Source organism: Tupaia chinensis, unplaced genomic scaffold, assembly GCF_000334495.1.
Source record: "Tupaia chinensis unplaced genomic scaffold, TupChi_1.0 Scaffold000320_2, whole genome shotgun sequence".
Taxonomy (NCBI): Eukaryota; Metazoa; Chordata; class Mammalia; order Scandentia; family Tupaiidae; genus Tupaia; species Tupaia belangeri.
Window position 1 is genome coordinate 1995396 of NW_006159814.1, and position 9953 is coordinate 2005348.

The window sequence follows — 9953 nt, forward strand, 5'->3', positions numbered from 1 at the left end:
TTTCAGCCAGTCTCAGTCCTTTTCTTTCTTACTTTGCTCACATTTATCTTCCTCCTTGTAACCTTCACATCTTCTAGCATGGTTCTGGGGCATACAGTTGGCATTTAAGAAACAAATATTATTAAAATACTTTCAAGATGGACCAACTGCAGTGACACAGTAGTAATGCAAGCCTTCATAATGTTGAGGCCACATGGGAAGGTCCTGGGTTCAAGTCCCAAGGTCTCCCTATACACACGAAGCCTGCATGTGTGCCCCAGGCTGAGGCGGTGGATTATGGCATGAAGATCTGTTGGGAGCGTCTGTCTGGTCTGTCTCTTTCTCATAGAAATAGTAAATGAACTTAAAAAATACGTATTTTTAAGCTAAAAACCTACCTATATTGAATCTGTATGAGACTTGTGCTTCTGTGGGTATTTAAAATAGAATATCTCTATTTTAAGGATTTAAAAAATTTTAAAGTTTTTTAAATATATAATATACTTACCTAATTACAAATTGACAAGCATGAAAGATAGTAAAAAGTGTCACTTCAACCTTTGTTCTAGTCTCCCTCACAGGAAACCTCTTTTATTAGTTTTATTTTTTAAAATATGCACTTTATATATTTAAAATGTATTTATAAATGAAGACAAAACAAACATACACTCCTTTGTTCCTTGCTTTTTTAAGTTAAAGAATATTTTGGAAATCTTTTCAAAAAAATTTTTCTTAGAGGTCATGTACATTCATTGGAGAGAGATGGAGAGAGAGAAGGAAGCCCCTTCTGGGGGGCTGGGGCAATTTCTTTTCTTTCGTTTCTCCTTTGGGGATTTTGAGTATGGATGTACATGTACCTAGCATATTTTCTAAGCCACCAGGTTCGGGACTTTGATCACTCTAAACCAGGTGGGATCTAGTCACCTTAACCTCCACGCCACAGGCAAGCCTTAGATATCTATCTACATAAGGCTTCAGAGAATTCTCTGACATGATATGACACAATTATTTTAAAGTGGTCTCGTAATGATGGAAATTTATTTCTCCAATCTTTGTCATTACTAAAGATAGCATAATTTTTTTTAGTGTTGGTTGTAGAGCATGACATAGTGTTCGTTATAGCTCACTAGAAAGGCAAACAGTGAGAGAGAGAGAGGGAAAGTGAGAAAGCTCCACCCAGGGGATACGCCATGTGGCAATCCCTTCTCCTCCGTTCTCCTCTCAGGATTTTGGGCACTCATGTACATGGACCAGTGTGATTTCAAGCCACCAGGCCCAGGACTCAAACTGTGAAGTCACCCATATGAGATCCAGCTGTTTCAACCACCACGCCTCTATCTGGTCCAAGATAGCATAATTATCAGCCTCGAGTTAATGCACACTAAATTTGTACTTGTTGGATTAATTCTTAGCAGTGAAATTGTTGGCTGAGGGTCACACTGAGCTGCGAGCTGCTGCAGGGGAGTCTTTAGGAGTCAGCACCATGGCAGAAGACATCAAGACCAGGATCAAGAACTACGAGACTGCCCCTTTAGACAGCCGTTTCCCCAACCAGAACCAGACCAGAACTACCTGGACTTCCACCGCTGCAAGAAGGCAATGACCGCTGAAGGGGGTGGTGTCTCTGTGTGCGAATGGGACCTGCGTGTGTACAAGTCCCTCTGCCCCATATCCTGGGTTTCAACCTGGGATGACCACTGGGCAGAAGGCACGTTTCCTGGGAAGATCTGAACTGGCTTCACCCACCTCTCCACTGTCCTCTGTCCTTGTCTCAGGTGGCAAAATGGGACCTGGGTACATGGTGATCCACCCATGTACCACCCTGGGACTTTGAATCATGAGTTAACTAATAAGAGTTCATTGGGGAAAAAAATGCACCAGGCACGTGTGCATATGCGCCCCCAAAAAATCCCAAGAGGAGAATGGAAAAGGGATCGAGGTTTGGCCATTCCCCTGGGAGGTGATTTCTTTTTTTTTTTTTTTTTGGGAAAATTTTACATTAAGGGGCACAAATTGACAAGCATGAAAGATAGTAAAAAGTGTCACTTCAACCTTTGTTCTAGTCTCCCTCACAGGAAACCTCTTTTATTAGTTTTATTTTTTAAAATATGCACTTTATATATTTAAAATGTATTTATAAATGAAGACAAAACAAACATACACTCCTTTGTTCCTTGCTTTTTTAAGTTAAAGAATATTTTGGAAATCTTTTCAAAAAAATTTTTCTTAGAGGTCATGTACATTCATTGGAGAGAGATGGAGAGAGAGAAGGAAGCCCCTTCTGGGGGGCTGGGGCAATTTCTTTTCTTTCGTTTCTCCTTTGGGGATTTTGAGTATGGATGTACATGTACCTAGCATATTTTCTAAGCCACCAGGTTCGGGACTTTGATCACTCTAAACCAGGTGGGATCTAGTCACCTTAACCTCCACGCCACAGGCAAGCCTTAGATATCTATCTACATAAGGCTTCAGAGAATTCTCTGACATGATATGACACAATTATTTTAAAGTGGTCTCGTAATGATGGAAATTTATTTCTCCAATCTTTGTCATTACTAAAGATAGCATAATTTTTTTTAGTGTTGGTTGTAGAGCATGACATAGTGTTCGTTATAGCTCACTAGAAAGGCAAACTGTGAGAGAGAGAGAGGGAAAGTGAGAAAGCTCCACCCAGGGGATACGCCATGTGGCAATCCCTTCTCCTCCGTTCTCCTCTCAGGATTTTGGGCACTCATGTACATGGACCAGTGTGATTTCAAGCCACCAGGCCCAGGACTCAAACTGTGAAGTCACCCATATGAGATCCAGCTGTTTCAACCACCACGCCTCTATCTGGTCCAAGATAGCATAATTATCAGCCTCGAGTTAATGCACACTAAATTTGTACTTGTTGGATTAATTCTTAGCAGTGAAATTGTTGGCTGAGGGTCACACTGAGCTGCGAGCTGCTGCAGGGGAGTCTTTAGGAGTCAGCACCATGGCAGAAGACATCAAGACCAGGATCAAGAACTACGAGACTGCCCTTTTAGACAGCCGTTTCCCCAACCAGAACCAGACCAGAACTACCTGGACTTCCACCGCTGCAAGAAGGCAATGACCGCTGAAGGGGGTGGTGTCTCTGTGTGCGAATGGGACCGGCGTGTGTACAAGTCCCTCTGCCCCATATCCTGGGTTTCAACCTGGGATGGCCACTGGGCAGAAGGCACGTTTCCTGGGAAGATCTGAACTGGCTTCACCCACCTCTCCACTGTCCTCTGTCCTTGTCTCAGGTGGCAAAATGGGACCTGGGTACATGGTGATCCACCCATGTACCACCCTGGGACTTTGAATCATGAGTTAACTAATAAGAGTTCATTGGAAAAGCGTAAAAAAATAAAATAAAATAAATAAAAGAAGTGAAATTGTTGGTTCAAAGGATACATTCTATTCTAATTTTGTTAAATATTGCCAAACTGTCCTTCATAAGGGTTGAAACTAATTTACACTCCCATTAACAATTTAATATTCCTCAAATCTTCATCACTGTAGATGATCCACTTTTGGATCTTTGCTAGTCTAACAGATTTTTTTAAAAAATCCCTCTCTTTTTAAGTTTATTTATTTATTCAGAGATAAAGAGAGAGACAGAGACAGAGGGATAAAGCACCTCAGTAGGGTTTCACACCACAGTCTCCCCTTCAGAGAGCCAGGATCATTGGCTCAATGGGTCAACTCGAAAACCCAACCCTGATCCACCAAGTGGTCTCAAGCACCGCAGAGTGCTGCATTCCTATAAGGGCGCATGCGCTTGCCAGAAAGACAAAAAGAGACAGAGAGACAGAAAGCAAGAAATCACCCCCCAGGGCGGTTAGCCGGGATAGCCATGCCTCAATCCCTTCTCCTCCATTCTCCTCTTGGGATCCTGGACACGCACGCACACGCTCCCGGCATGAGTTTAAGCCACCAGGTCTGGGACTTGAACCGTGGTCGACTACATGGGAGTCCAGCAACATAGCCATTATGCTAACTGCTGGTCCCAAGGATAAGTTTCTTTCAAAAAATAATAAATCTACCTAAATATATAAATAAATTATATTTTTCCATTGGCAAAGAAATTCTTGGGCCAGCCATGACCTGGTGGTTAAGGTGGCAAGATCCCACACTGCTGACTGGGTGGTTTGTGTCCTGGGTCTGGGGCCTTGAGAAACAAGCCAGGGGCATGTGCAGGTGTGCCTGAAATCCTAGAATAAGGGAGAAATGGAGAAGAAGGAATTACAGCATGACTATATCTGATTTCACTTTCCCTGTCTCTCTTTCTCTTTCTTTCTCTGGCAAGTGCACATGCATTCTGGCAAATTTTTTTTTTTTAATTTAAAAATGGAAAGAAATAAAACAATAAAAATTTTAAAAACAAAAGAAATTTTTAAGGTTTTTTAGTTTACTGATTTTTTTTTTTTTTTTTTTTTGGTGAAGGGAACAAACTACATCTTTCCCTCCTAACTATTCTCTCTTGCTGGTGGCTGGAGCACTGGATTCTCCCATGGGAAACTAGGGTTCAAGTCCTGGAGCTGGTAGCTTGTTTTCTCACTTTGCTTCTCTCTCTCTGTCTCTTTCTAGTCAAATTGAATAACAACAATATTATTAAATAAATAAAATTAAATGAATGATTATTTAAAAAAACAAGACAGGAAAGAGTAGAAATTAAAACTGACCTCCCTCACCCCCTGCCAAACAGCTCAGAAGAATGGACAAGATGAGTCTGAAGGACCTGGGAAATTTTCCCTTCTAATCCTAGAAGGCACAGAGGAAAACCTCTTGACCCATTCTTCGTCTGGATTCCATACTTTAACTTAAATTAGTAGAAGGGCTGGATACCTGGGGCAAAAAGGAGATTCCAGCCAAAAGTGTCAAATACAGGTTTTTTCCAACAAGGTTGTTTATGGATTTTCTTCTTCCCCATACCCCAAATTCCTAATACCAACCCTTTTCCCACTTCCTGCAGATGTTTTACCTTTCTTTAGTCCATTCCCAAAAAACACAAAATCCAGTCCACTATTTCTTATTGTCTCTGAAGGGAGAGAACTACGTTTTCATCCTAACCATTCTCTTTTCCAGGTTGCTGTTCCCAAAGTAAAACAAACAAAGAAACAAAAAAACTATAGCACATCAGCTCTGTGTTTTGGTACTTCCTTAATCTCAATGTGTCAACTTGACATGTTCAAAATCACTATAACCAAAACAAAACTCACCGGAGTAAAAGTTGTTTCAATTTCCTGATATCATGATTTTACTAATTTATTTACCTAGAAAGTACTGGGAACTAAGCTAGAAATGATGATGAAGTCAGTTCTTACTCTGGAAGAGATTCTTATCTAGAAGTTAGGGCCCCCACCTATAAACATACAAATGTTCACTAGAATTAAACAAAGTACTATAAAAGCTCAGAGAATGTAGCAACTTTGTCTGGGGAAATGGAGACAACATCAGAGAAGAAGTTACATTTTAAGTACTTTAAAAGATTAAAGGGGAACCAGGAGTTAGCGTAAAGGCTATGTCGCTGATTTCCCGTAGTCGACCGCAGTTCGCTTCCCGGACCCGGTGGCTTAGAACTCATGCCGGGTGCGGTGTGTGTGCGTGCCCAAGATCCCGAGAGGAGAATGGAGGAGAAGGGATTGCGGCATGACCATCCCCCTTGGGGGGTGATTTCTCGCTTTCTGTCTCTATGTCTCTATGTCTGTCTGGTGAGTGCATGCGCCCTATAGTGATCTGGTGAGTGCGTGCACCCTAGAGGAAAAATTTATAAAAAAAAAAAAAAAAAAAAAGATTAAAGCAGGGGCCAGCCAGAGCAGTGGTAGTTAGGGCACTAGATTCCACATAGCAGACTTCACAGTTTGAGTCCCAGACCTGGAGATTTGAAAAACACATCAGGCACATGGATGTGGGTGCCCAAAATCTCAAGAGGAGAATGGAGAAGGGACTGAGATGCAGCCATCCCCCTTGGGGGTCATCGCTCACTTCCCTTCTCTGTCTCTCTGGCAATCTCATACACCCTGTAGCAAAACCAGAAAAAAAAAAAGATAAAGTAAAAATTCATCAGACATAATTGGGAGGGCCTTACATGGCAACAGAATAGATTCAAAGGCTATTTAGAAACACTGCACATTTAGAAATACTGGAAGTGGAAACCAGCAGTTAGCGTAATGGCTATGTCGCTGGACTCCCACGTAGTCAACCGCAGTTCACGTCCCGGACCCGGTGGCTTAAAACTCACGCCGGGCGCATGTGCATGCGTGCCCAAGATCCCAAGAGGATAATGGAGGAGAAGGGATTGCGGCGTGACCATCCCCCCTGGGAGGTGATTTCTCACTTTCTGTCTCTATGTCTCTCTCTGTCTGGCGAGCACACATGCCCTATAGCAAAAAACCTCTCCAAAAAAAAAAAAAAAAAGAAATACTGGAAGTTAATTGTTGGGTATATGATTGGAACTGGAAGGGTGGGTTTAGGGAGGCTGAGTGGCAAGAAAAGGGAATTAAAACAGTAGGTTGAGGTCAGTGTCTAGTGAAGTTTATATGCCAAATTAGGAATTTGGACTTAATTCTAGAAACAGGAGAAACCCAATGGAAGTTTTGGAAAAGAAATGAACATAATGGATTTTAAATAAACGTACATTTGGTGGTGGTGTGAAAGTTGGATTAGAGACTAGATAAAATGCTCTGCAAGAGTCTTGGAAGAAATGATGAGGCCTGCACAAAATCAGGGGTAGAGAGAAGACAGAAGAGCAGCATTTTTGGTAGGCAGTTAGAAATCAGAACTTGAGAGACCAGTAGATAGCATAATGGTTATGTTGTTGGATTTCCACGTGGTCGACCATGGTTTGAGTCCCAGACCCGGCAGCCTAAAACTCACACTGGGTGTGTGCGTGTGCACACCCAAAATTCTAAGAGGAGAATGGAGGAGAAGGCATTGTGGTGTGGCCAAGCCCTCTGGGGGTGTTTTCTCATTTTCTGTCTCTCTGTCTCTCCAGCAAGTGCATATGCCCTAGTAAAAATCTCTTTAAAAAAAAAAAAAAAAGAGAGAGAGAAGAGAAGAAATCAGAACTTGAGCTCAGGACACGGTTCTGGAGAGAGCAAACACACAGTTGGTATTGGTACTGATGAGATGACCTAGTAACCGCCTAGGTAGGGAGAGGATGGAAAGTGAGAGAGGTGAAAGAAGGAAGTGAGAAGCAGTCATTTGAAAATCAAAGAAAGGAAGAGGAAAGCCCAGCCAGGCAGATGGAGGAGTGGTAAGAGAAGGAGGAAGGGAACCAGGAGCAGTGGGTTTTCTGAAAGCCACGGAAAAAGAGTTGGAGAAATGGAAGGTGGTTAGCAGTCCCAACAGACAAGAGAAGTTAAATGGGATGGGGATAAAAGTGTGGCATGGCATGTGATTACCTTTCAGGAAATGTGTGGTGAATTACATGGAAGTAGGCTGGTAATGTTAGGAAAGGTAAAATGGCAGGAAGGAATAATTAGAAGGAGGGATGCTTGCAGGATGAGGTTCCTCCCTCAGAGAAATGGGAAAGTGGGGGCCAGCAGGTGGCGTGGTGGTTGGGGCACTGGATTCCCACATGGTTGACTGCGGTCGAGTCCCAGACCTGGCAGCTTGCTTTCTCTCTCCTGCTCTCTGTTTCTGTCTCTCTCTGGTCAAACTGAATAATAATAATAAAATTAAATAAACAACTATTAAAAAGAAAAGAAATGAGAACAGTGATAACACAGAAGAGAGGAGACGACTCATGAAATAAGTCCTAGCGGGTGTAGAGAAGAGAAAGAGGAACAGGATGGAAGTCATACATAGATGGCAGAAACACCAGGCCCGGGCCTGGGTCTCTGATATTAGCAGAGATGCTTTAGTGGCCCTGGAATATTATCTCCAAGCTTCATGTGGGAAGAAAGGGATTTTTTCCTTTTTACGTTTCTTGCTTCTTTTCTCTCTTTCTCCCTTTCTCTTTTTAATGAGAGAGCATGTATGGGAGGGGGAGGAAGAGATCAAGAGGTATTTTGGACAGGGTCTCACTCATCATGGTCCTCTGGCCCCAGCCTCCCAGCCAGCTAGGACCACAGGTGCACACACTGCCTGGCCTGCTTAGGTCTGGCCAGGATCCTGGACGGCCTCAGCCGCCATGCAGCCGCACCTTCTCTGGCTTGCACGGCTGTAGCTACAGAAACTTCTAACTTGCTCCTTACCATTTCCTGTCATTTGCAGGCAAATGTAAACCTAATTAATATCGGAGGGAAAGCTATTAGAAGAATGAGAATAAGCAAGAACCTCTCAAAAGCATGAATACATGAAACAGCACAGTACGTCCTGGAGTCAAGGCCAAAACCAATTTGCCATTTCTAGATCGCCAAGTGTGAGAGAGGCAGTGGCAGGAAAGGGAGATGGAGGAGCTGAGACGGAATCTTGTAGATAAAAACTAGCATGAAAGGGCATTAAACCAAGGAACGACATGTTCCCATTTCTGCTCTGATTAGATTTCTCTAGTGGTGGTCTGGAAGAGGCTCAGATGGAGGAGAAAGTGGCTGAAGGCGAGTGCTCAGAAACTTCTGCTGCAGTCCTGGTGCACCATCAGAGTCTGGCCGGGCTCACCAGTATCAGTGCGGTTATGATCAGATCACAGAGGATGCCATGACTGAGAAATATTTACTGATGATGACATGGGGGAGTGATTCAGGAGAAAGCCCGGGTCTCTATCTTGCATTACTGTTCTCCAAACTACTAGTAGTTGTTTAATTCAGGCATTTATTAATTCAACAAGTACACTTACTGAGGTCCTGCAGATACAAAGGTGACCAGGTTAGAAAGGATCTCTGAAGGGCCAGCCACTGGCATGCTGGTTGAGGTGTCGGATCCCACATGTCTGACAGTGCAGTTCAGGGAGGACTGGAGGCCTGAAAAATATACCAGTGTGTGTGCATGGGTACCCAAAATCCCGAGGGGAAGGGAAGATGGAAAAGAATGCAGAGTTTGAATCCTGGACCTGGCAGCTTGAACAATCATGCCAGGTGCATATGTCTACGCCCGAAATTTCAAGAGAAGAATGGAGGAGAAGGGCTTGCAGTGTGGCTGTGATGGAGGGTAATGATCACTTTCCCTCTCACTGGCTCTCTCTGGCAGGTGCATTGCCCTACGGAAAAAAACTGAAAAGGAGAGAGAGAAAGAGAAAGAGAAGGGATTACTTGTGACTGTTCTCCTTGGTGGGTGCTTTCTTGCTTTTTCTCTCTCTGTTTCTCTCTGGTGAGCACACGTGCTTTCTGGCAAATTAAAAAGAAAGAAGGAAGGGAGGGAGGGAGGGAGGGAGGGAGGGAAGAAGGGAGTAATAAGTGATGTCTGTCCTAACAGATCTCAGCTATGGACAGTAGTGATGAATGCTCCCCGTGTGATACCTCATTTAATCCCTGGGACACCTACCATGAAAGTACTATCATTGTCTCTCTCTCTTTTTAAACAAATTTATTTATTTCTTCCATGAGCAAGAGAGATAGAGAAAGAGACAGAAATGATCACTCTCAACAGAGTATTCTTCCCCCTCTCCCCCACTTTTTTAGAGGTTTTTGCTACAAGGCATGTGTGCTCGCCAGAAAGACAGAGACAGAGAGACAGAAAGCAAGAAATCACCCTCGAGGGGGGATGGCCATGCCATGATCCCTTCTTCATTCTCCTCTCGGGATCTTGGGCACACATACACGCGCGCCTGGCGTGAGTTTAAGCCACCAGGTTTGGGACTTGAACTGCGGTCGACTACATGGGAATTCAGTGACATAGCTATTACGCTAACTGCTGGTCCCCTCTCCTTCCTTTTTAAAAAGAGATTTTGCTATAGGGTACATGTGCTTGCCGGAGACACACACACACACACAGAGAGAGAGAGAGAGAGAGAGAGAGAGAAAGTGAGAAATCATCTCCTGAGGGGATGGCCATGCCACAATTCCTTCCCCTCCATTCTCCTCTCA

At 43.5% G+C, this 9953-nt stretch overlaps 1 protein-coding gene and 2 pseudogenes across 1 annotated transcript in view; 2 read left to right on the plus strand and 1 right to left on the minus strand.

Annotated features, from left to right (window-relative positions):
• The window catches only part of GREB1L (GREB1 like retinoic acid receptor coactivator), a gene marked incomplete in the record, with an annotated part of 234692 nt that overhangs the window by 169547 nt on the left and 55192 nt on the right, over nt 1-9953 (minus strand).
• Nucleotides 1307-1827, plus strand: LOC102499039 (cytochrome c oxidase subunit 6B1-like; annotated as a pseudogene).
• Nucleotides 2801-3321, plus strand: LOC102498624 (cytochrome c oxidase subunit 6B1-like; annotated as a pseudogene).